This window comes from Python bivittatus, unplaced genomic scaffold (genome assembly GCF_059951505.1).
Source record: "Python bivittatus isolate LINGU-HERP-01145 unplaced genomic scaffold, Pbiv_v1 ctg000850_np1212, whole genome shotgun sequence".
NCBI classification, from domain to species: Eukaryota; Metazoa; Chordata; class Lepidosauria; order Squamata; family Pythonidae; genus Python; species Python bivittatus.
The window spans coordinates 9982503-10008745 of NW_028277112.1; the positions used below are offsets into that span (position 1 = coordinate 9982503).

General features: G+C 39.1%; 1 long non-coding RNA gene across 1 annotated transcript; it reads right to left on the reverse strand.

The window, feature by feature from the left end:
- Positions 1 to 633: 633 nt before the first annotated feature.
- LOC148213762 (uncharacterized) lies at positions 634 to 19734 on the reverse strand. The gene is made up of 3 exons (XR_015793738.1): positions 19618 to 19734; positions 4393 to 4529; positions 634 to 1061 (listed from the first exon to the last, which is right to left on the reverse strand). It is a non-coding gene; the product is annotated as an uncharacterized LOC148213762 (long non-coding RNA).
- Positions 19735 to 26243: the final 6509 nt, after the last annotated feature.

Sequence of the window (26243 nt, forward strand, 5' to 3'; positions counted from 1 at the left end):
TAAACTATCATCAGAAGGAAAAATGTTCAACAGCTGCTAATGTCCAAATGTGCCTCTTCCATATTTCATTCTAATCATTTTCAAGTATAAACTTCCTTAGTATCAAGGCAAGTAGTCAATTGTTGTATAAGTTCTTCTGCTTGGATTTAGCTGGATTTTACAAATTCTTATTCTTTTTATTTTACTATGCTAAACCCAGCAACAAAAGAAATATACAAATAGTTACAATGGGATTAAAGGATCAACACAACCTCAGAACTGTTGAATTTTACAGTTAACAAAATGACAATTTGTAAATAGCAGGATGAATTTTTAAAAATAAAATATTTTGTTAAGTGTAATTAGAAATAAATTCTATATCAAGTGTTAAAGGATGATATGGGTAATACTGACAATAAAAATAGTCCATAGTTAAAGTTAAATTGCCCTTTTCATCTTACTGGAAGGAAGATAGGATACACTGTTGTAGACAAAAGGGGTCACAGCTTTTACTTAAATTCAGCAAACCACAAATTGCAAAAAGCAATAGCAAAACCAAAGCGATTATGTGCAGTTTCTGACCAAGGAAGGCCAATTTTTGCCATCTCCTGAGGTTTTCAAAGCACCTCTACATTGAGGTTCTTGGGTCTCAAGGCTATAAAATCTCTTCCCACCAAAATGATAAGATAAAGAGTCTCTGATTGCTTCATTCCTCACACCCCCCCGCAAAAAAACTGGTCAGTTTTTGATGAACTAAAGCTTTGAGAGTGAAAGAGGCCTATCCCCAACTACCCTGACCCTCCCAAGCTGATTGGGAATGAGAGTTAAACTGGGTTACTCATTCATACACACCCGCAAAATTCCTTAGTTACTTTCCAAATCAATGACCAAATGAGCTGAATCAGCAAGGATTCGACAAAATAATCTGCAGCCAGTGGGAACCATCCAATTGTTACTCAGTTCCAAAAGGTGACTGCTTGCTGTTAACAGTATCAGTGGGAGGGATGCTGAAGTAGCCCCAGGAGGACACTAAGGGTTCTTCCCTATGGACATATTAATGTGCATTCATCCAGTTCCTGAGTCTGCAAAAAGAAAAAGAAAAAAGTATGTCAGCATAATTTGCATTGCCCCCATGGCTGAATTCTCCACTGCCTCAGCAATAAGGCTGGCAACTAGTAGGGTCCTTACAATTTTAACATAGGATAATTTAAAGGCAGGCTTTAGAGGATTTCCCTGGCCGCATTTATAATCCCACCTAGCATCCAGTGAAAAAACAACAGTCAATCACTGTTGGTAATGTGAAGTGGGACAAACTTAGATAGCTATATATAAGATAAAGTCTTTAGCTCCCTTTCAGGTTATCAGGTAGATGGATGGTGCAGAAGTTCTCCACACTATTGATCTCTTGCTATGAAAATCAAGTCTATGTCTAGTGTTTTTTCTGAAAAGTAGAAGAACTGTTTGTTTAAACATCATAAGAATATATCCTCTAAACATGGTTAGTAAGGCATCATCATGCCATGATTAGTGCAATAAGAGGATGAGTCCTCAAAATGGCCAGCTGCTTCCCTCCATCATCCAGGGTCACATGCAGTATAAGAGAAGAAAAAATGCCTCCAATATAAACATTAGGAATGCAACATTCTCCTGCCAAAATGGATTCATATTCCACATTGTAAGAGATTTTAAACAGAACCGTTCCTACTACCTATCCATCCACTGTGGTCTTTTGCTTGACATCCTCATTTCAGGGAGCAAGTGAAATGCTTTATATACGGTATTCCCAGGAGTGCATGCCAATACATATAGATAACACAAATAAGGCTTCATTAATTCCAGTGAAGCCAAAGGCAGCTCCTACTTCCTTCTGAAATGCACCAACAGAACAGGTGAAACTGCAAACACTGTTTGCATTTCTGCATATATGTAATTTGCAGAGTTGCTGCTTTCACAGCTTATACATGCAAATATGGTATAATATACATGCACTGGCCAGGCATCAAGGATTTGCAATCTCAGAACTGTGACATAACTTTGCTTTATTTTCTGCTGTGCAGGAAGAAAAAGTGTGATTGTCTGAGTTTTTTGCTCAAAAACAATTGAACAAAAACAGTTTTTATTAGAGACCAGAGCGGCTAGAATTAATCAAAAGGTGGGGGTTAATGTGTATTTCATCTAAATGTAGGGGCTTCTTTCTGTTTATGTAGGCAACATGTTACATCTATTCTGTGATGGTATCGCTACATTTTTCTTTAATTTCTTATCTCGTGAAACTCTCTAGCCCTTTAGCATGAGATGAGTTAGAAATGCATCTTCCCTTACTTATTTTATTGTATAAACGCCACCCTTTATAAAGATTTATAAGGCCACCCAGTTCAAATAACATGACTCTGAGCAGCATAAAGCATAAAAAACAAACAATAAACCAACCCCCCCTAAACTATATAACATTAAACATATACAATATATAAATATAAAATGGCAACCTAGCAACAGAACAGAACCACCAAAAGGGGACTCTCACTCAACCGCCCCCTAATGCTTGGGGGAAGAGCCAGGTATTAACAGTTTCCTAAAGGTGAGCAGAGTTGGATTCTGTCGTATATCCAGGGGTTGGGGAGGGGAACTTGGAGCATGCCCTCGCTGTGGCAGCATGTGGGGCAGGCAAATGTTCTTGGGAGAAGGCAGTCCCTCAAGTAACCCAGTCCTATATCATGTAGTGCTTTATAGGTGATAATCAGCGCCTTGAATCACATGTGGAAGCATATTGGAGTCAGTGCAGCTCATGGAATAGTGGTGTTAATGTGCATAATGAGATGCACCTATCACTATCCACGCCACTGCATTCTGGATGAACTGAAGCTTCCAGATGATTTTCAAGGGCAGCCCCATGTAGAGTGCATTGCAATAGTCCAATCAGGAGGTGACTGAAGTGTGAGTGGCCATGAACAGGGCTCCCCAGTACAGTAATAGGCACAACAGTTGCACAAGACATAGTTTTGCAAAGGTTCGCCTGGCCACAACTGCCACCTGCTCTTCAAGCTGGAACTGTGAGTCCAGGGGAATTCCCAGATTGTGACCAAATCTGAGCAGAGTAGTCATAAGTCTGGGGAGCTCCACCACCAGCCCAGAGATGGCCTCAACCACAGCAGGAAGGCTGGCAATATAGCAGAACTTCCAACCCGTTGAAGGAGATGGGCAGCATACAAATTTAATAATAAATAATAAATAAAATAAACTGAGCCTTCAGGCCCTACCTCACAAGTATAGGTTCTCACACCTAGCTATTTGTGGGGCAGCATCCCTGACAACCTTCAGAATCTCTGATGGACAATTGCAACACCCCAGTCCCAACCATGGAGTTCCAGTGGTGCTACACTAGAAACCCCTCTGGGCACATTTCAGAGAGGGGTGCTCCCCCCAACTTTTCCCAGCCAGGTTTCGGTAACATAATTGATCTTTTCCAGGATCAAATCCCAGATGGGTTAAGCTTTATTAGGGGCCAACCTGACATTAAGCAGCACCAGCTGGAGTCTAGCACCACCTAAGGTTTGATAACCAGTAACCAGAGATGTGGGCAGAGGGCTGGAGAAGTAATTATGGGAGCTGTAATTCTAGGTTTGGATTAGTTTGGTTACAGTGAAGGGCAGGTAACAAATTAATAATTGCATTAAAATATTTGTGGGGAAGTAAGCACAGTTTGCCCAATTTCTACTGTCCTCCCTATCTCTTTGTCACAGCATCGAAATAAAGAAGGTATTTCCAAGCACATCTTGGTCTCCCTGACACTGATAGCAGTAAATAGATAGTAAATAAAATTAGGTAATTTTACATGCTCCTTGACAGCCCTGATGAACTTGCAGCACTACACATTATTGTTGTTATAAAAGTCAGGGTGTTAGAAAAGATAAATCAGGCAATTTCCTCATTGCAAAGAGGCTGATTTAAGGTAGAGGGCATTCATCTCATCCTATCTGAAAGAAGAAGAGATGGTTGTGCAGTCATGTCTGCATTTTAATCACAGCAACAGCCAGGAGAGTCATTAAAACACTCAATGTTCTGATGCAGTTAAAAAAACAAACCAACCAGCAATGAGTCAAAGTAGCTGCCAGTTTTATTGTACCAATAAGGAATGCACTCCTTTGATTTATATGCTTAGGATAAGTTGTTGGGAATAGCTAGTTGACACAGCAGTCCATTTATTTCAGGTAATGTGGCAGATGTTTTTGATAAAAGTCCACCAAGTTAATAAGAGGCAACTTTAAGAAACAAAAATCAGGACATCATGGAAAGCAAAGTCATTTGGAGGTAAACATTTTCAGGTAGCTCAGCTCCTCCAAAAGTCTGTCCTCAAAATCAGGAATTAAATAGATGCACCAAGGCCTTGATGGAGCCTTGCCTGATCAGACGTACTTGGACTGAAGCTTCCGGAATTCCCAGCCAGCATGGGTGTCTGTCATTGCCAACACATCAGTCCCAACACAACAAAGGCTGCCTTGCACCATATGGACATCAGCCTTTGTTCCCACACACCAGCAGAACGTGACTGTCTGAGAAAAATAAAACGGCAGAAGAGAGGAGAGAAAGTGATAGACTAACACAGAAATTACTGTTATTTAGCACTAAATTTCACAAGTTTCTACTTTTAAGACATTTGGCCCTGTACCCCCTTATTTATTTTTATTTATATTAGACATTTATGCTGTCTTTTTTCAACATTAGAAACTCAAGTTAATTCATCTGAAAAAATATATACCAGTCTGAGATATCTCTTCAGGTTATCACTAACCCTCAAGTGTTATTATTGTTGGAAAAGTTATGTCAGAAGTGGACTATTTTACTATAATATGATAATTTTCTTGCAACATATTGTTTTCCTTCTTGTGATTTCAGTGTATTTCAGAAATGTTCATGGAGCCCTTGTTGGGTGTTATCAAATAAGCTAAAGGATCACCAGTGGTTTTCTAGGCAGAATATTGATTCTGGGATTCTATCTTCTGTCTGTTGACTGAATCAAAATAAGTAAAATAACAAAATAAAATAAGCAGTTTTAAAATTGATTTGCCATTATTGAAAATTCAACCTGGCATTTTGTTTTGTTATTTGTACTAAAGCAGATTTCATAGTATGCTTCCTTTAGTTTCCATGCCCCCCACCAAAAAAAAAAAAAAAAAAATCCAGTTTCTTAATGCTTATGTTCCACCAAAGAATTTTAATTTACAGATTATCAATAGTAAAATGTGTGAATTTAAATTTATACACAAATCATAGTGCAAATCAGAGATTATACATTCATCTTCTATGTGTACATTAATTTGTACACTTTGTCACCTTATTTTATTTAGCCATTTTATTTAAACTTTTTGGGGGAAAGCTACAGGTGAGCTGTCTGTAAGATTAAATCTTTGCTTTGCTTCATTTTCCAGTGATTTATTACATTGCAGAATGAGTTCATAGCCTACAACCTGCTGGTCTCAGATAATGTTTTATCAGATAATACGGGTTTTGTAAATGCTGCTTTCAGATGAGTTTAAAAGGTTCAGAATAACATTTTGAAAGGCATTTACAGTATGGAGGTACATTAAGGGAAATTACATGGAGACCATCTTACTCCGACACATATTCCTGCATATGCAAATGCTGATATTCCCTGCAGGAAGGGAGGGAGGAAGAGAGGGAGGAAGGGAGGAAAGAAGGGAAGAAAGAAGGGAGGAACAGGGAGGGGAGGGGGAAGGAAGGAAGGAAGGAAGGAAGGAAGGAAGGAAGGAAGGAAGGAAGGAAGGAAGGAAGGAAGGAAGGAAGGAAGGAAGGAAGGAAGGAAGGAAGGAAGGAAGGAAGGAAGGAAGGAAGGAAGATCATTCTCACTCCCACTGCTTTTTTGCCCACCTGTGGTCATTCTGTTTCTATGTTTATATAAGGAAATATCTTTGAAACAATGACCCAACGGGTCGCGGGTTGTCTTGTTCTTTCATAAACTTCCCCCCTCTGAGCATAGTTCTGAGGGATTTGTTTTGATCTGTTGCTTTTAGGTTTATTGTTTTTTCTTCAGGAATATCTAAGGTGAATGACTGGCTGAGTAGCTGCTTTGCTTCTTTTCACAGCAACAATCAAGAATCCACTTGGCAGCTACTCTTTTTGTTCAGAAAAGAACAAAAACTGAGAGCCAAACTGCACTAAGATATTATTAAGTTTAATATGCACATTTTTAAAAAATTGTAAAGATCGCCATCACAGGATGATAGAGGTAGTAGTGGTGATGAATAAATACAGGAAATCACAGGCTTTGAAGGGGGGATTTTCTGCCATGGAAAAAAGTTTGTTTTCTGAAACAAATATTTGCTTTGTCATTGAAGAGATATTTTCTTCAGAAGCAAATAGCATCTTCAAGAAGAGCTAATTTTTTCAGGATAGCAGAAGGGTGAGAAAGGATAAATTTCTTATCCTTTCTCTTGGATTCCCCATATCTACCAACCTCCTCAGAAGACCACATTTTTAATCTTAAAGATAAGCTAAAATATATAAATTACATGATGTCTCTTTAACTCTGGGCCTCTAAATTCTGGAGATGGGTTGGAGCAGAGCAAATGGAATGCAGGTGCAATCAAGGCAATGGCTTCTGATGCCTTGATAGAGAAACAAGGTCGCTTCCCACAGTGGTACAAGGGCATGACCTTGGCAATTGGGAGTTCTTGCTAGCTTGAGAAAATTTCTATCTTTATATGCTTTTCTAGCATATATTCTAAGCATCCTAAACTGGAAAATGACTAAAATGCATACTCTGTGGTAAACGCTGTTGCATACTTCATACTGCCATATCTTTGTATTCCCAGGTTTTCCTATTTATATGCTTTAATGACAAGTTCTAAAATTCCTTTAGTTTATTAAGATCATATGACATATCCATTAATATTCTTAATAGATTCTCATTTAAGAGTTCATTCACTATATAGTGACACTTAGGGATTGAATAAAATGATCTGTTCAGCAGTTCAATCATACCCAAAAAGGATTTTTATATGTCTCATATGAAGTCATTGATCAATTATTTTCTGCAGACATATGGGTAATAAAGGTCCATTCACTACAATTTATCTTTAATAAGAACCATATCTTTGACCCAAGGGATTATTTTAGAAGTGGGCAAATTCATTTTCAGATTTCTGAATGAAACAATAAATAGCTATCCATCTGGCTTAATTATGTCAGTGGAAAGACTTAACATTCACTTCCTCTTCTACTAAATGCTACTTGGAATTTAATTTCAGGTATTCTGCATGAGATACATTTGAAAATAAAGCCTGCAATAATTATTATTTCAGAGTGACCCATATTAAGAAAGATCCTGAAAAGAGACTAAGAGAAAAGAGAAATGCTTCTTATTACTTTACTTTAAACATAAAGTAAATTGAAATAAGTAACAGGAGGCCCTTTGCATAAGTCCATCTTGCGTGCTAGTTGTGTCCTTTGCTTGTCCAGGAGGCCTTTCAGATGGTCGCTCATACCCTAGTCATCTCACAACTGGACTACAGGTAAGTCCTCATTTAATGACCACTCTGTTTAGTGGCAATTTGAAGTTACGATGGTGCTGAAAAAGTAACTTTATGACTGGTCCTCACACTTAAAACCATTGCAGCATCCCCATGGTCAATGATCAAGATTCAGACACTTTGCAACTGGCAGGCATTTACGATCATTGCAGCATCCCGTGGTCACATGATCACCATTTGTGTGCTTCACAGCTGGCTCCCAACAAGCAGAGTCAATGGAGAAGTTGGCTGTAAAATCACAAGTCATGGTCACATGATGTCTCGCTTAACAACTGCATTACTTAGAAATAGAGTTGCCAGTCCCAGTTGTGGTCATTAAGTGAGGATTACCTGTATTGCAATGTGTTCTACATGGGGCTGCCCTTGAATACCATCCAGAAGCTACAGCTGATTCAAAATGCAGTGGGGAAGGTAGTAATGGGAGTTTCTCACTACACCCATATGTCATCACTGCTTCCCAAACTGCATTGTTACTAGCTGGCTTCCAGGTGCAGTTCAAGGTTCTGGTTGTCACCCATAAAGCTCTTTATGGCATAGGGGCTGGTTATTTGAGGGAGAGCCTGTCTCCAATAGTTTCTGTTTTCTGGTATGATCGGACAGAGCAGATACCCTCTGGGTCTCACCAGTTAAATGATCATCTTGGGGGACCAAGAAAACATACCTTCTCTATCATGCCACCTGCCCCTTGGAACAGCATCCCTTTGGAGATGACACTTTTTGGGTTGGTATTTGCTTGGTTCTGTCTGGGCATTCTTGATTTTCTTTTTATCTTATGTATTCTTTTAAAATTGTAAGCCACAATTGTAAGTAAGAGACTTTTTGTAATTGGGCATGAAATCATATAAATATATAAATAACAGTGTGCAAAAAGCTTGGTATTCCCAGCTAGTTTTATTCCAATAGTGTAATTCATCTGAAGAAATACAATTCTGAATTCCACAACAAAGTGCGATGGTGAATCCATAAGGAAAATCCAAGGGTCTGAATCCTACCTCCTCCCCCACACTGCCCTTGCCACTTTCCTTCATTCCTCCATGGAACTGATTGGAATTAATTTAATGTGTTCTGACAAGCTGTCCTCCTGCTGCCCTGGAGGAGTTAAGTGATGAAAGGGTTGTGTCATGTGTGAGAGATCAAACATACATTTCTCTTTACGTTCCTTTCTGATAAAATACCTATTCCCAAGTCGAACAGTTACTCTAAGTCAAGGAAGGCTCAGTTTAAGGCTACCAGATCTGGACTACAAAAAAAAAAGATTACTAATCAGTGGCAAATAGTCAGTTCTCTGTATCTCTTTACTGTCATCAAGTGGTCAGATAGAACTTTGCAGTTCAAGAGGCCTGCTGTGAATCTTTTTTTCCCCCTTGGCTGAAACATTTGAAAGTGGATGTTCTTTCTGCCAAAGAAAAGAAAATCTTAAATGATCTGCCTTTTCTATCAAACTGTGGCTTGCCTGAAACAAGTTGACAGAACTTCCATAGTGTAATGTTTTGAGCTTGAAACAAAACACTTTTTCCATTATCTGCACACCCGTAAAATGCCAGTTACACCCCCCCGTAACAAATTAAAAATCTTATTTATTTTATTTATTAGATTTAAATCCCAACTTTGTTTTTTCAACAATCAACATTTAATTTAACTTTATTTATTTAAGACATGTATCTGACCACCCATCTTAACAGTTCACAATCTAAAACAATAAAAAGCAGCATAAATACAAATATAAAGAAATATAATAACCATAGAATGCAAAATACAAAAGCTGAGGCCCCTTACATATAATTCTTAGTCTATACATTCACCAGCATCAGGGTCCACAATCTGAGCTTGATGCCTGGGGGAAAGACAGTTTTTTACAGCCTTCTAGGAGATCAACAGGATCACACCCCTCTGGATCTCCAGTGGGGAGGCTGTTCTATAGTGCAGGCACTGCAACTGAGAATGTACATCTCCTGGATCCTACAAGATGGCACTTTTTCACTGAGGGGATCCAAAGCATACACACCCTGCTAGATCTGGTCAGATGGGCAGAAACAACTGGAAACAGGTGGTCCCATAAGTAGCATGGCCCTATGCCATGTAAGGCTTTAAAGGTGATAATTAAGACCTTGAATTGCACCTAGACAAATACTGGGAGCCAGTGCAGCTTGTACAACAGAGGTGTTAAACCAGCAAACCTTGGTGCATACACCACTATGAGTGCCACTGCATTCTAGAATAGTTGAAGCTTCTGTATTCTTGAAAAGGTAGCCCCATGTACAGTATATTGCAGTAGTCTAGACAGGAAGGGACTAAGGCATGAGTAACTGTGAGCAGAGCCTCCCAATCTAGGAATGGGTGCAACTAGGACAGAAGATGCATCTGTGCAAAAGCCCTTCTAGCCATAGATGCCATCTGCTCTTCGAGCAAAAGTCATGAGTTCAAGAAAGTCTCCAGATTACATACCAACTTCCTCTGGGTGAGTGCTACCCTCTCCAGAGTTATTGATGGAACAGCTCCAGAGCCAGGAGGCCCAAAACCCAGAGACACTCAGAGTTGTTAGGGTTGAGTCATAACCTGTTCATCCCCTTCCAAACCCTCACAGCCTCTAGGTACTGGGAAGCACCTCTACAGCATCCCTTGTACAGCCCAGGGTGGAGTTGTACAACTGGGGTATTATTCATCATATTAATGATACCTCACCCCATGCCAATGGATAACCTTGTACAATGGCTCTATACAGATATTAAATAGGAATCCAAAATGCTTCTTTTGGATCCAAAATGGCTTCTTGAAGAGGGGATGGACCACCACCTCTTTCAAAGCAGGTGGAATTCTTTCCTTCCAAAAATAAGCTTTCACTGCAATTTGGATCCAACTACATGTCATCTTTCAGGAGGCGTTAACCAACCAGGAGAGACATGAATCAAAAATACAGATGGCTAAACTCACAACCTTGAGGACCCAGTCTATTTCTTCAGGATCAATAGATTGGAATTCTTCTCAAATAACCAAGCAAGACTGCACCTAAGCAGTTCAATAGGACCTGCTCAGCCAAGCAGATCTGAGTGACTTTATTCAGCAGATGTTTAGAAAAGTCTTCACAGCAATCCTGCAGGAATTCCCCAGCTCCTTCTTGCCAAGGAAAAACCTGATTACTTGAAACAGGGCTGATGCCCAGCTATGTGCAAATGAAATAGGAGCACAGAAATAAGCTCTATAAATAAGGCTGTTAGCCCAAATATAAGATGACTAACAATAATAAGGATTTTCAAGAAAATTGTTGGCTTGCAATGTGAGGATCCTTCTGGATTCACAACTCCTGCTTGAGGAACAGGTACGATAGCAGCTGTGGCTAGAAGAGCCTTCACACATATCTGTCTTGTGTACCAATTGCAACTATTCCTACTCATGGTAACTCATGCCATAGTCGCCTCTCGCCTGGATTGCTGTAACAGGCTGTACATCAGGCTGTTTTTGAAGAGCATTTGGAAGCTGCAGTTGGTCTAGAATGCAATGATGCAGGCAGTTTTGGGTCCTTCACAGTACGTTCACGTGACACTTCCGCTCTGTGAGCTGCATTGGCTTCCAGTGGGTTTCCAGTTGCAATTCAAGGTGCTGGTTGTCACCTATATAAGCCTATATGACATGGGACCAGGTCACTTGTGCGATTGTCTGTCTCCAGTCTTTTCTACTCACTCCACCAGAATCAGCAAGGTTGATATGCTCCAGGTTCCTCCCATTAGGAAATGTCATCTTGCAGGCCTAGGAGTTGTAACTTCTCTATCGTGGCATTTGCCCTCTGGAATAGATCAGGATCAGGAAGACAGGATGGCTCCAACCCTTCTGGCCTTTCGTAAGATATTGGGATGGGAGGCTGAACAGGCTCTGTTGGCAAAATAGTTTGTTTTAGTCTGTATGACTGAATATGTAATCTTTGGGGGTGTATGTTTATATTGTATCATCATCATCATCATCATCATCATCATCATCATCATCTCTTTGAATCATACTTCACTGCTTTTAATCCTCTGTGCCACCCAGAGTCACTATTGTGAGATGGGTGACTACATAAATTGTTGAAATAAATAAATGAAGAAATAAATGATTTGAATGATTTGAATGCAATGTTTTGAATGTTCTCATACGTTTGAATGTTCGCATATGTTTGAATGTTTGAATATGACAAGAGTACTGAAGCAAGTCATATGCTATATGGCAAAACAAATGTGTATATATAATTATATGGAAATTTTCCAGATTTGTCAGGACCAAAAAATCATTATTATCGAATAGTAAAAGCTGTGTATTTTAAAAAGCCATTAATTCGCTTTACTATTGTTTGAATAAAGTATTTATTTGCATTTATTACTGTTAAAGAAATAAACATTTCTAGTAAACTAACCTATCTTTCAATGTCAAACCAACTTAGAGTATCTTTGGCAACCTTCCCTCTTGCTATCCATGTGCATTATCTACAAACCTGACATTTTAAAGTTCAACACATTTGCTCTATTAACTTCACATTCAGTGATTGCATAAGCTCTGGTCTATTATGAACAAAAGAGACCAAACCTTTATCTGTTCTTTTCTTATTTACCTCATTTATTTTATATAACTATGTTGAAATTTGCTTTCAGAGCTGACTGTCTGTGCAAAAGCATTGTTTTATTACTTGCAGGATCATAAACTCTCACTAGTAATTCAACTTTTGTTAGCCTCAGTTGAATCAGGATAATTGAAAGTCTAGTTGCTCCATGTTCTGGCTCATAACTCCCTCTTCTGCATACAGCTGCAAGTACTTTGTGCTGGTTTCACAGGTATTATAAACTAAGCATGAAGCCTACTGAAAAATCTAGAAAGTTCAGTTGAAATGTGGTAGTTCCTTGCACAGTACTGAGAACAGCTGTTTTATTTCCCATCTTGAATATTAAAAAATGCCTTCACACTCTGCATGAACATGTACATGAGGAAAGTATGCCAAAATACATTTTTTGAATCTATCCAACTGTTATAGAATTCTCATTCTTCTGAAGAATTTACAGAGATTTTCAGTTTTGGATTCTTAACCATTCCTTCTTGAGTCTTTGTTGCTTTGATTCTAAAAGGTTTGCTTCTTAGTACAGTAAGGAACACCTCTGTTCCTACTTACTCCATTAAGGACATCTTCAATGGTATCTTCCAGTGTTGAGGTCCATCAAGGGGCTATTTTGAAATAGTCTTTGCAGTGATAGCCCTGGACTGCTAAGGCATGTTTTGCACCTCCTGTATTATTTTTCCAGTGCCGGAAGGCCTTTTGTGTGAGGCTGCATCATCTCTGCAGTATAAATTGTTTTGACTGCTACAGCAAATTGCAAGAGATAGAAAAGGAGAAAGGGTATTCACATGCTCTCCTTGCATCTCTTTCTCATCTGGGATATTGTTAATTAAACAAGTCTCTGGGTTTAAGAAACAAATGGGATTTTTCCTCTCTTGCTCTTCTGCTTCCCTCTCTTCAAGAAGTGGCTTAGATAGAAGTAAGTCTTTTTTGTCTTCATGGACTTCTTAATAACTTTTATTTCAAATATACAGTAATGAATGTCTGTTAGTATTCAGTGATAACTGGGCTAAACCCCTTACTCTACATCCAAGACAACTGTATTATGAATATTTACCTTTTCCCATTGGGATGTTCTGAGACTTAATTCTTCAGAATTCTTTCAGGACTCTACTTATGTTTGGGAGCACGTTCTCTAACAAGGGCTCCTTACCTAATTCAAATCGTCAATACCTTTCTTCCATGCCTCTAAATATTTTAGTATTTTAAATATAAGAGTTTCAAGGAAGTTTTTTATCTAACCTGTTTGCTGTTAGGCTTTTAATGTCTTGATGATGATGATGATGATGATGATGATGATGATGATGATGATTTAAAACTCACATATTGTGATTTTAATGCATATAAACCACTCCCAGGGGTAGCCTGGTTTTGAAGGATGGCTGTTTTTAAAACTAACACCAAAACAATCGGGCAGAAAACAATACCCTAATCAAGAAACTACCAAAGAGAAAAACCATACCTCACCAAAATTGGCAGGGCAAGCTACTGTATATAAACAGGTAGCAAACCCCACACTTACTAACACTGATGATATTACCTAGTTGGGTAATGAAACGTCTGCAAGCAAACAACCAAGCTCAGAGAGCACCAAGGACTCCACAGTTCAACCCTGAGCTAATATATTTTCTTCTATTAAAATCAAATAACATGCATTGTCATGCAAAAACTGTTGTCAACTTTTGTCAATCAATATTTTTGCCTATCCAAAAGCATTTTTTCTGTGCCCAGCAGAAAAGGCTTTGATGTACTTTCTTGCCTCACAGTATATCAGCAAGAGGCAGAAGTCACCAAGGGGACAACATTCTCTGTTACAGTAGCTTCAGTTGATCATATTTTGTCCATAGCAGACGTGAGATATTTGAACTGGATCAGGTTCATAGCAGGGTAAAAGGTTTTGAAAACTCTACAGCCTCCTTTATGCTACAGTTCCACTTGGATCTACAGTATTCTTCTCTGCTTAAAAAAAGTAGCATCTCTCCTAAATCAAACTCAACTTCTGGTGACAATACCAGTTATGCCCACATTTACAAGTATGGAAGAAGTTTACCACTGCTGCCTTCTGGGATGTTTTTTGACTTCCCATTCTACTGTATTGCCCTGGAGTTTCTGATAATATCTCACCCAAGTATTAACCAAGGTTAACCCTCCTTAACTTCTCTGAGATCAGCTAAAGTCAGGTGCTGCCACCTCCTCTTGACATCCTCTCTGGGACAGTAGAGTAAAAATCACATCTTTAAAATAGTATTCATTTTTTTTAAACAATCTAAACTAGATTCCTATTCTAGATGAAGTAATAGTATCCGTAATGAACACTTTAAAAATATATCTATGAGTTTAGCCTCCAACAACTAGTTTCCCAGTGACAGCCAGCCCTCAGTGATTTTTCATCATATAAAATGATGTAAGCATTCACGGCATTTTGAGATATACTAGAGAAATTAACTAATTATGTTAATTAATGGATTAATTCTATTGCATTTATGAAATACCATAGTGCTTAAAACCAGCAAATCTGAAATAAAATACAGTATTAGATGAAAATTCCTTTTCAGCATATATCTGAAATGGACTGCTGAAGAGTGATGTATTTTACTGTATGTAAGCTGTTAAGTACTGGGACAAGTGATTCATAGATACAAATGTGCTGAGAACAAAATCTTTAGATGTTTAAATATCTCCTTTTAGTGATAAAATATGTTCAGATCAATATCCCAAGTTGCCAGGTTATAGTACATGTTAGAAAGAACTATCGAACTGTTATTTTTGAGGCACAAATCAAATCTTTAAAGTCTTTGGGTGAAAACATTATGAATGTGCAATTGGTAGATCCAATAAGGCTTTGAATCAAACAACTTTTTCTTGAATTTGTTCACTATCTCTTACCACAGAAGAGGTTATTTTTAAATGCCAGACTATTTAAGGACTAACTGAAGGAACTGGCATGTATATTCTGCACACAGCAGCTCACTTTGGGCTCATGAAGCATACATTATTATTGCTGGTTGCCAGTCAGCTACATGTTTAGACTGGATTTGGCCTTTTTATCCACCCATTGAGTCCTTCCCAAGGATATGGGAGAGACTGTTGTTGTAGTTATTATTAGTTATTATTATTAGGTTTTTATCCTCTGTGTGTGCGTGTGTGTGTGTGTATGGAGAGAGATAGAGAGAGAGAGAGAGAGACTGACTGACTGACTGACTGACTCAACTCAAGGCGGCAAATATACCTAATACTCCTGCCTTCTATTTCCCCATAACAACCCTGTGAGGTTAATTGGGCTGAGAGTGACTGGCCCAAAGTCCCTGAGCTGGCTGTCATGACTAAGAAAGGCCTAGAACTCACAGTCTCCTGGTTTCTTGGCCAGCATCTTAAGCACTACCAGACTGGCTCTCCTGTATGTCACAGAACATGCAATATGAATTGAGGCATACCTTTATAGATGCGTAGGTTTTCCTCATACCAAACACCTTTTAGTCCTTCTTCTCCTTCCAGAAAAATTGCAGGAAAGGCAGGGAGAGAAGTTCATTGCTAGAAGTGGCGTCTCTCGCTTGTGAGCCTCTCACTAGCTATTTTTATACTTGAATCCTGACTGCCTAACCGGATATACCTTGGTGTATGTACCTAGACCCTTTTTCTCTTCTCTTTGCTCTTTGAAACTTTAACAGAACTCAAACTGGTTTGCTTATGACTTCTGGACTAACCCTGAATACTCTTTTGTGTGATTCTCTGGCTGCAAGGAACCTTTCTATAATTGGGCACATTTGTGGGTATATAAGTGGGCATATCTGCATTTATCAGCTAGTCTGATAAAAAAGAATGAGTGTTAGCAATTCTATCAAGGAAACACATTTCTGAGAATTACTTGTGAGTAAAATGTTCTTGTATTTAGTTCCAAGGTGACCAGGGCATCCATCCATCTGTCTTTCTATCTATCCCTTTCTCTCCTCTCTCTCTCCTGTCATGGTACAATCATCTTTTTAGCAGTCTGCAGTCTCCTTGGTTTTCCATCCTTTAATTACTTCTCAAGGAAAGACAAGATAAGAAAACTTCTTTCCATGGATTTTTCAGTAGTAGTGCTATGGTGCCTCCTTAGTGGTGATGTTTTCCTTGAGTAATTGTTGATTTGGAAAAATTCACAGAAATTGTCAAATTAGTTTTCCTGCCCACAAACATGGTGGAGAATTTCAAAAGACCAGGAGTTGGTTTGTAATTATGGCAGTATATGAGTGAGTATAATTTTGAGTGAGATGGGTGGTGACTAAATTTGAAATATGAGTGAATGAATGAATGAATGAATGAATGAATGAATGAATGAATGAATGAATGCAAATAAATGAAATGCCTAACATATGTCCTATGGGAAAATTATTGCTGTGTTCTTTAAAAACAGATTCAGTCAAAACAGGCAGTTTTTGAATTGGCCTGAGTCAAATTAGGCTATTTTTCCACAACACTGAATCAGAGTATTCTCATGCCTGCACTATTGTTATACCATGCTAATAACTTTCCAACATAATGCTATATTTTGATCTGATACTAGTGTTCCACATGCCATGCTAAGTGCTTATCCTTGAATTATAATGACTTCTGGTAGTGACTGAGCAACTGCTTGAGCAATCAAATATTGTCATGCTAAGCTGCAGACAATGTTTGAAAACTTTTCATATTTATTTCATTATAACCTTAAACTCATAATTAATCTCCCTAGCAAAATCACAATGTCCCTACAGATTATCTGGTTCTTTTGAAATCTGTATAACACTTCCAAAGCAGAACATTGTTTAAGGGCAGGCCTAAAATAAGCACATCTTATTAAACTAGAAGATGAAACATTAAAACTTTGAACTTAATAACTAATACCGTAATATCTTTAAAAGAAAGCAGCTTTTTTTATTATTCCTTTATCTTTAACCAGCCATAAAGACCCTCCATAGTTCTACACCGTGCTGTGGAAATTAAGAGAAACAATGACATCTCTCAACATTTTATGCTGTGAATGTTAAAAATTAGTTTCTTCTTAAGAAAACATGAATACAATACAGATTAGGACTGCCTGAGTAGTTTGGGAAATACTGTTTAAGTCAGAAAGGGAAGTGCATTGATTTGGATTTAAAAATACCTTAGAACATTTTATTATGTAGGAGATCTTCAGTAGCATATAAAAATTAAAGTTACAGTGGTACCTCGAGTCACGAAGGCTTCTGTTCATGACCAATTCGGGTGACGAAAAGCTCCGTTCACAAAATTTTGCTTCCGTTCGCGAACGCCAGATCGGGTGACGAACAGGATCCGCGGCCATTTTCCCTCCCGTGACACGTGGTCGTGGCTTCCTGTAGGGAGGGGGACTCTCCCTCCAAGCAATAACTGCCTTCCACCCACCTTCCTGTCCTCCACGCCAGAAGTCGCGTCAAGCAAGGTTAGCGTTCTCTCTCTTTGTACTGTATTTTGTGTCATATTTTTGCGGTTTAAAAAAAAAATACATATGGTTCAGAACGGATTAACCATAATTATATTGAACCTTATGGGAAAATTTGATTCAGGACGCAACCAAAATCAGGTCGCAACCAAATTCGGAGGGCTCAGAACGGATTAACCGTATTTACATTGAACCTTATGGGAAAATTTGATTCGGGTCGCAGAACGAATTAAGTTCATGAACTGAGGTACCACTTTATTTAGGTATGGCTGTCCAACTGCTGTAATCTTTGGTATTACAGTGGTACCTCTACTTACGAACGCCCCTACTTATGAAATTTTTGAGATACGACCAGCTCCGGCCCCAAAAATTTACCTCTACTTACAAACTCGCCTCGACTTACGAGCCATTTTCCGCCCATGCCACGTGGTCCGTGGCCATTTTTTGTCCTGACACGTGGTCCGCGGGCATTTTTCTGCCCCTGACGCACGGCGCACGGGCGTTTTGCTGCCCTCCTGTGCGGTGCACGGGTGCTTTTCTGCCCCTGACAAACAGTGCGCGGGCATTTTGCCACCCCGCCGCGCAGTGCACGGGCGCTTTTCCACCCCTGACACACGGTGCGCGGGCGTTTTGCCACCCCGCCGTGCGGCACGCGGGCGCTTTTCCGCCCCTGACGCATGGTCCGCGGACGCCAGAACGGATTAACGGTAATTACATTGAACCTTATGGGAAAATTTGCTTCGGGGTGCAACCAAATTCAGAGGGCAGAACGGATTAACCGTATTTACATTGAACCTTATGGGAAAATTTACCTCGACTTGCGACCAACTTGACTTGCGATCAGAGTCACGGAATGGATTAAGTTCGTAAGTAGAGGTACCACTGTACTTTTTCTATTATTCTCTTATTATTCCACTAGTTCCATGTTTTCTTTATAGTCACAAAAAACTCATTTTGTTCTGCTTCCTCTACATTTAAGTTTGACATTTTTTTAGGAAGATCATATTTGGCTGCAAAACTCCAGAATGCTAGATGCCAACAAAGAGGTATAGAAAACATGATTTCTTTGCTACTCTCTAATAATTGTCCAGATTTTTGCAGACTGTATGTGGTAGGCCTAATTTCTTTCACCGCAAAAATTTAGTCCTAGAATAGCTATCGTGCACGTGGTTTGGGGCATATATTATTAAAGTGAATGGGGGCTTTTAAAGACCTCATTCATACTATACTATATTCAGGAAGGATGATGTTAATTATATTTTCGTCCATGGCTCAGAACAGAGAGTAGAATCTGATGAATTCAAAAATGTTCAATTCTACTTTTCCCTGAGAAAACTGCTACAATTAATGTAAAATATTCTATTTTTTTACAAGTTGAATTCATTGTTGAAGTATAGGGTTTGGGCATAATAAACATTATACATTCTGGTAAAGTTGATGATGGCCCATAGATGTAAAGCATAATGAGATGACTTATTCTGACTTTGTCTTATGCCATTCTCTAGGGAGAATGAAATGACATTTAATCAAAATACATTTCCATGACATCTTATGTCATCTCAAAGGATAGTAATAATTTATAAACTCTACTTAACTGATAAATTCTGGCTGCAAACCTAATTATATGTTCCTAGCAGTATAACCCACTGAAGTTTAATTATCCATAATGATTCAATAATTGGGGTCATACATTATGTTAAGCTACAGTTTAATTATGGTTTATTTAATACATCACAACTTGCTGAATTGGCATATCACACTAAAGTAACATTTGTTTAATCATAGTTTATTCAATAAAACACAATTGGCTGGATTTGAAAAACATACTGAGCAATAATTATGGATTATACACTACAATGGCGCAGCTCACACAACTTGCTTAACCCAAACCAAATAAACCCCATTCTAATGTAGCATGAGATATAAGTAAGTCCTTGGATGGGCTAAGTGAGGATTTGAAGCTAGATTTCCCCAGTTCTCATTTTTTCTGGCTAACCCATTTGGACACCTTCTTTATTAGCTTGCTAATCACCCAGGACAAGCATTTGGTTAACCACACTGTGAGCATTAAGTGACAGACCTTTTTCTATTCTTACCTTGAAGAGGTGGAATGTCTTCTTGAGATTGACCTCCTGCTATCTCCTGGCTTGTTCTTTGAGAAACAGCAAAAACAATTTTATTTGTATGTATTTTAGGATGTATTTATCATAATTTATATTTTAGGCTTTTATTGGTTTTTGCAATATTTTTACTGTTGTTGAAATTTTGCATAGTTTGCATTTTTTCCATTTGTAAACTGCTTTGGGTTTTAAAAAGGAGAAAGGAGAAAGAAAGGAGAAATGAGTTAAAGTCCTGTGAAATAATTAGCCTTTGTAGGATAAATATTAAAGGTATCTGGGTTTTGCCCTGCAGTTATCCAAACAACATGAGGAGAAACATCTGTCTGTGGGTATGTCAAAAAAGGCAAGATAGGGCTGTGACCTATGATCAAAGCTCCACCCCTTTTAAAGATGCAGTCACCATCCTGATTTTTTTACTCCCTTGCAGATGCCCCTGAATTACTTATCATAAGTATTAGGGACCATATTTTCTTCATTTGGCTACCAAGATGCCTATCTCTATTCCTACCAGCATAGGGCTGCAAAGTATTCTGCTATTATTATGTTGAATTATTACTGAACAAGCAAAAACAAAAAGAACAACAACAAAACTGGGTAAATGATTCATGTTTGCAACATCTACAACAATTATGACTGTATTGTGTCACATGCTTTCCATACTTTTATACTTTGTTCCAAGATATGAATGAGATTTCTCAAATAGGTGACATGTCTTCAGGTGGAAATATACAGCATTAATACATTCTCAGACTCTACTGAGTTTTATAATATGTAAATGAAAGTTTATGAGAAGGAGCCAGGCTTGAAATTGATGGCTTTACAATATTAGCATAACTGAAAGCTGTTGTCAACACAGATACAAACAAGGGCTCTGTTGTCATAGGTCCAGTTTACCAAAATAAGTTGTATAAAATGGGCACATATAATTATCTTATACCCACTTGCATTCCAAGCTACTACACTGCTATTATAACCAAGGACAATAAATTAACATGAAACCACATATACCTCATTTTAATGGTTTAATATTTTAAGTAAGTTCTGCATTGCTCACATTACCTAGTAATTTACACTTGAGGCAAATAGTATGCTTTTATTTATAATTTAAATTCAGTGCATTAAATGCACTGGATGACATTTTAATGGGAGCTTTGATCACCTTGGTTGTTACCAGCAGAAGCCATTTTGCATTTAGCCAGACTGTTTCCAAAAACATTTGTAATACTGAGATCAATGCTCTAAGTTACTTGTTTCCTTTGGTTTTCATGGAGGGAGGGGTGGCAAGAAACAAACTTTCCTGGGAAACATAAAATGGCATAATCTAATGGAGAATGGGTAACTAGTTCATCTTTGGGAAACCCTGTTCTGACATCTCATTTGTGAGTTCTGATACTATGATTAAATTAGTTTTTTTATCCCAGACAACTGGACAATTTTTGTCATAGATACAAGAAATATTGCAACATTTGCTTAAAGGAACAAACTCTATCAGAAATTGCAGTTTAATCCAACAATATAAACCGTGAGGATTTAGCTGCTCTTTACAAAACTACAAGACTAAACCAGATCATTGGGAGGACGATTAAGGTTAAAATCTTATTCTTTTCCTCCAGTGATTACTATTTATTAATTTAATTTAATTTAATTTAATTTAATTTAATTTAATTTAATTTATAAACCACCTCTGTGTCAAAGATTTTAGGTGGTATGAGAACAACAGTGACAAGCCAATGCAACAAAGCAATAAGTACAATAGGGGCTTCTGAGGGAGGTATGGTGAACTGAAGATGGCTCTGTAAAAGTGGAGCCAACAACTGTGGCAAAGACCAAGGAACTGGTGAGTAAACTGGTACCCTGGAACCTCTCCAGATAAGGAGAGGATGGGAGTTTGCCTACATGTGCACCAGACAGTTGCTCCCCGTGAGGTCATCACAGGACAGCAGTTTTCTGTGGGTCTGAGTGCCACAAGACGATGGGATTAGCCATCTTGCTCGCTACCATGGTGGAGACTTTTAAAGGATACTAAGTTCACAAGCCTCACTTTCTAATCACTTTCAGAAATTATTCATTAACTACTTCTAAGCTATTAGACACCTTCAGAATGACAAGTTTGAAAACACCAGGTGGGCCTGCCTTTAATCCTAAATGAAAGAAAACTTTAATTATAACCTTACGAATTTAAAGAATCTGAAATAAACAGCACAAAGCTAAATAAGATTTTGATCTTAGAAAGTTGTAAGTGGACTAAGGCTCCAGATAAATTTAGAATATTGAAACTTTTTCAATAAGATTTTGGAATTAATTATAAAGTACAAACAGCTTTTTGTGGGAAATAGATCCTGTTTTGGTTTTTACAAGACATAACATAGATAAATAAGTTCATGAGTTCAAAAACTGGACACAGGAGGGAACTAAAGATTTTAGATGAGAGGAAAGATATACAGGCCTGCAAGATAGTTATGACAATAAAAATACTGAAGGAGATTTTTGAAGAATGGAATTAGAAAATAGTAGCCACAATATTAACAATGTCAATAATGATGTCTGCTTCTGTGGCTAGACTGTCCAAAATATGTTATTGAAGAAATGTCTGCTGTAGAACAAATTTTATCTGACAACATAAAAATGGTATCGAAAGTGGATTTACAGCTGACAGGCCAAGAGAGTGATATACATACAAAGCCAGAATTGAGAAGACAGCAACAGACAGCAAATGCCACCTCTGCAAAGAACTGAAGAAACAGCGGACCACCTGGTTAGATCCTGCAAGAAAGTCACACAGACTGACTACAAACAATGGCACGACAAAGTAGCAACCATGGCACATTGGAATATCTGCAAGAAATACCATTTGCCTGCAAGCAAAAACCAGTGGGACCACAAAACAGACAAAGTAATAGAAAATGAAGAAGCTAAAGTGCTCTGAGACTTTAGAATTCAAACAGACAAGCACCTGCCACACAACACCCCAGACTTAACAATTGTTGATAAGAAAGACAAAAAAGTCTGGATCCTGGACATTGCAATACCTGGAGACAGCAGAATAGAAGAGAAAACTAGAGAAAGTCACAAAATCAAAAAATCAAAAAATATAAATCACAAATAGAAGTAGAATGACTGTGGCAAAAGAAAGCAAAGATAGTACCAATAGTAATAGGTGCCTTGGGTGGAATCCCAAAACATCTGGGATGTTTAACACCATCGGCATTGACAAAATCACCATCAGTCAGCTGCAAAAGGCAGCTTTGCTTGGAACAGCTTACATCCTGTGACTATACCATTAACACCATCAAACAACATCTGCCTATGCCAGGTCCTTGGGAAGGACTCGATCGGTGGATAAAAATGCCAAATCCAGTCTAAACATCTGGCTGGCTGTGCAACCAACAATAATTACATTCACACCCAGTACCAGTAAATATAAGTCAAATATATAATATCCATACATTCAATATAGCTTACCAGCAATCAGATGCAAGTAACTGTTACCTACTGCAGCTTGAATATTTTTCAGAGGTAATTACTGACTATTGTTCTGACAACATTAAGTGCTCATTTAAGCTAATTATTTCCCATTCTTTTACAAATCTGGTTAGTTATTTGAACCAATTCTCCCCCATCTCTGCCCTTTTGGCTGCCCTGAACTCTGCTGCCCCTGCTGCCCCACAACCCTGCACCCAGCCCCACACTCTGCCCTGCACTCCCACCATCCTGCACTCTGTCACCCCTGCAGCCTCACCGCCGTGTTCCCCACCTCCCTGCCACCTCGCACTCCCTGAACTCCTGCCACCCTGCACTCCACCACCCCCGCTGCCCCCTGCCGTGCTCCCCCACCCTGCACTCTGGTCTGTAACCCCACCGCCCTACATTCTGCTACCTCTGCCACCCCACCACCCTGCACCCCACCACACCCCTCACCCTGCACCCTGCCACCCCTACCTCCCCCCCCCCACTGCCCTTCACCATCTTCTTCCTCCTCCTGCTGACAAGGCACACCCAGCCTGGCCCTTCACAATGCAGCTGCTGGCTGCATGAAGCCTTCCTGAGGTCAGCTGGGGCAGTGGAGTGCAGGGCAGCAGAGGCAGTAGAGTGCAGTACAGCAGGGGTGCAAGGCCGTGTGCACTGGGCCGGCAGAGTGCAGGGCGGCCAAAAGTGCATACGGGGGAGATAGGCAGGTGGGGTGACTTGAAGCTCACACTGAGGACATAAATGCTGGCAGGCTGCCAAGCACTCAAATTTTGATCATGTGACCGCAGGAGGGCTGCAACGGCCATAACTTTGAGGACCAGGCATCAGTACCATTTGTTCAACACCATTGTAACTTCAAACAGTCACTGAATAAATGGCCGTTAAGCAAGGACTACCTATGCAGCTCTCTTCATGATTCCATGGATTGGATGTAGGAGGAATGGCACAAGAATAAGCCTTGAGCCGATTGTCCAGTCCTACAGCCAGGCCCACCCCATTCCTTTTGCAGTGCCATATAGTTTCCTGCTGGATCGGATGTGCTAAAGAGGGAGGCAGGAAAACCAGAAGAATCAGTTGCATAGACTATCACTCCACAACAGAATCAGGAAAGCACAATCCAGTAGTGACTTAGAAAAGATACAGTATAGAAAGAATAGAGATTAACAAATGCAGCAGCACATTCCCCATCATTATAGTTTTCTGCCAGCTAAAGGGCGGGTGCATGGCATTTTAACTCATTAGTGGAAAAACTCTCTTAGCTTATAGGTACTCCTAAGAAATAGCATATATAGGGATTCATAGCTATCTTTCTTTCTTCCCATGCTTCTATTTTCCATTTTCCCAAAATCACAATAAAACTTCCACCATCAGTATTCATGACTACACTAAATTCACTTTAGCACGTAAAATTGCTGCTGCTGCTGCTTGTTTGTTTCTTATTTTGAATTTCCCCATTCTGCTGATAAACAGGTTCTATAATCTTGTATGATTGACTGTCCCTCTTCTTGAAGCTCACTATTTATTATTTGTTCAAACCCACAAGGTTTCTGCCTCTCTGAATTTTATCCAACACTCATGTCTACTGTACCTTTCAGTAAATAGTCATACTTAGTGGGAAAGGTGCAGACAGAAAAAGCACTTAGATGGAAGGTAAACATAAAATCCCTGAGATGAAAAGAATTCTGCTTCAGACATGCAGTAGGCGTTTTAATTATGGTGAAGAATATCAGTAATAATAACTGAAGTAAATGTCACAATCCTATTTGGAATCAGAGCCTTGCTGTTTCACAGTTGCTTCAATCTACTGCTTTCTTTTTCCATATTTTTGACTGCCTTCAGAGTCATAAAATATAGCAGTAAGTCTGTTTCTGGACCACAAAGACCATTGAATAGATATATTTGTACATGCAAGGTAGCTGGCTGAGTGGCTTTAGACCAGTTGCTTTCTCTCAGTGCTAGACTGGGAAGTTGAAAAACATCTATCTACCAAACCATGTTGGACCATAACCTTCAAGGAAGAGGCCTTCATCCTGCAGTGGCTTGATTTGGGGGAAGGGGAAGGAAGGGGGGAGAAGGAGGAGGAGGAAATGCATGTGAATTCATACTTGTAACAAATAGGTATTATAGGAATATCTCACTACCGAGCGACTCTGGGCAGTTTACAGTAAAAACAGAATAAATATTAATTAAAATAAATAAATATTAATTAATTAAAATATACTATAACAACAAACTTCCTATATAATACCATGAGTCTGGGGAACTCCACTGCCAGCCCTGAGACAGCCTCCAGCAGCTCAGGCAGGGAGGTTGCTATGCAGCAGGGAGGCTGGTACAGCAGCAACAATCCCAACTATTCTCGTAAGCCCAACTTCAGGAACAGGATCTCACAACCAGCCACTTATGGAGCAGCACCCCTGAAGGCCAACAGAGATTCTCGGATGACAACCACTACCCCTCCTTCTCTGCCCTGGGTCTTGGCTGGTGACAAACTGTAAACCCAGTGGGGCACATTTCCAAAAGGGGCACCCCCCTTCAGGGCCCAGCCAGGTCTCGGTGATACATGCCAGGTTGGCCCACTCCTCAATGATTAATAATAACAACAACAACAACAACAGTAGTTGGTCGCATAGACAGCTAGATGTTTAGACTGGATTTGGCATTTTTATCCACCTATCGAGTCCTTCCCAAGGACCTGGGATAGGCAGATGTTGTTGCTTGATGGTGTTAAAGGTATCGCTGCAGGACGTAAGCTGTTCCAAGTAAAGCTGCCTTTTGCAATTGACTGATGGTGATTTTGTCAATGCTGGTGCTCCAGTTGTTTTGAGATTGCATCCAAGGCACCTATTACTATTAGTATTATTATTATGTAATGTCTGCTTATTGGTGTGTCAAACATTTTTCAGAAATTCCCACACAATTGTTATAGCAAAATTAAATAGCATGGACTTTGGGATTTTCTCAAACATTATTTATTTGAACAGCTTTTCATTCCTTTCTCTTTTCCTTCTGTAGTCAATGCCTAATCCTCTTTTCTGTTACAATTATGTTAGTAAGACCTTCAAGCATTAAGCAGGAATGGATCACTTTGTTTTTAAATATGAAGAAAACCATGTTATAGCAAAGATATCAGC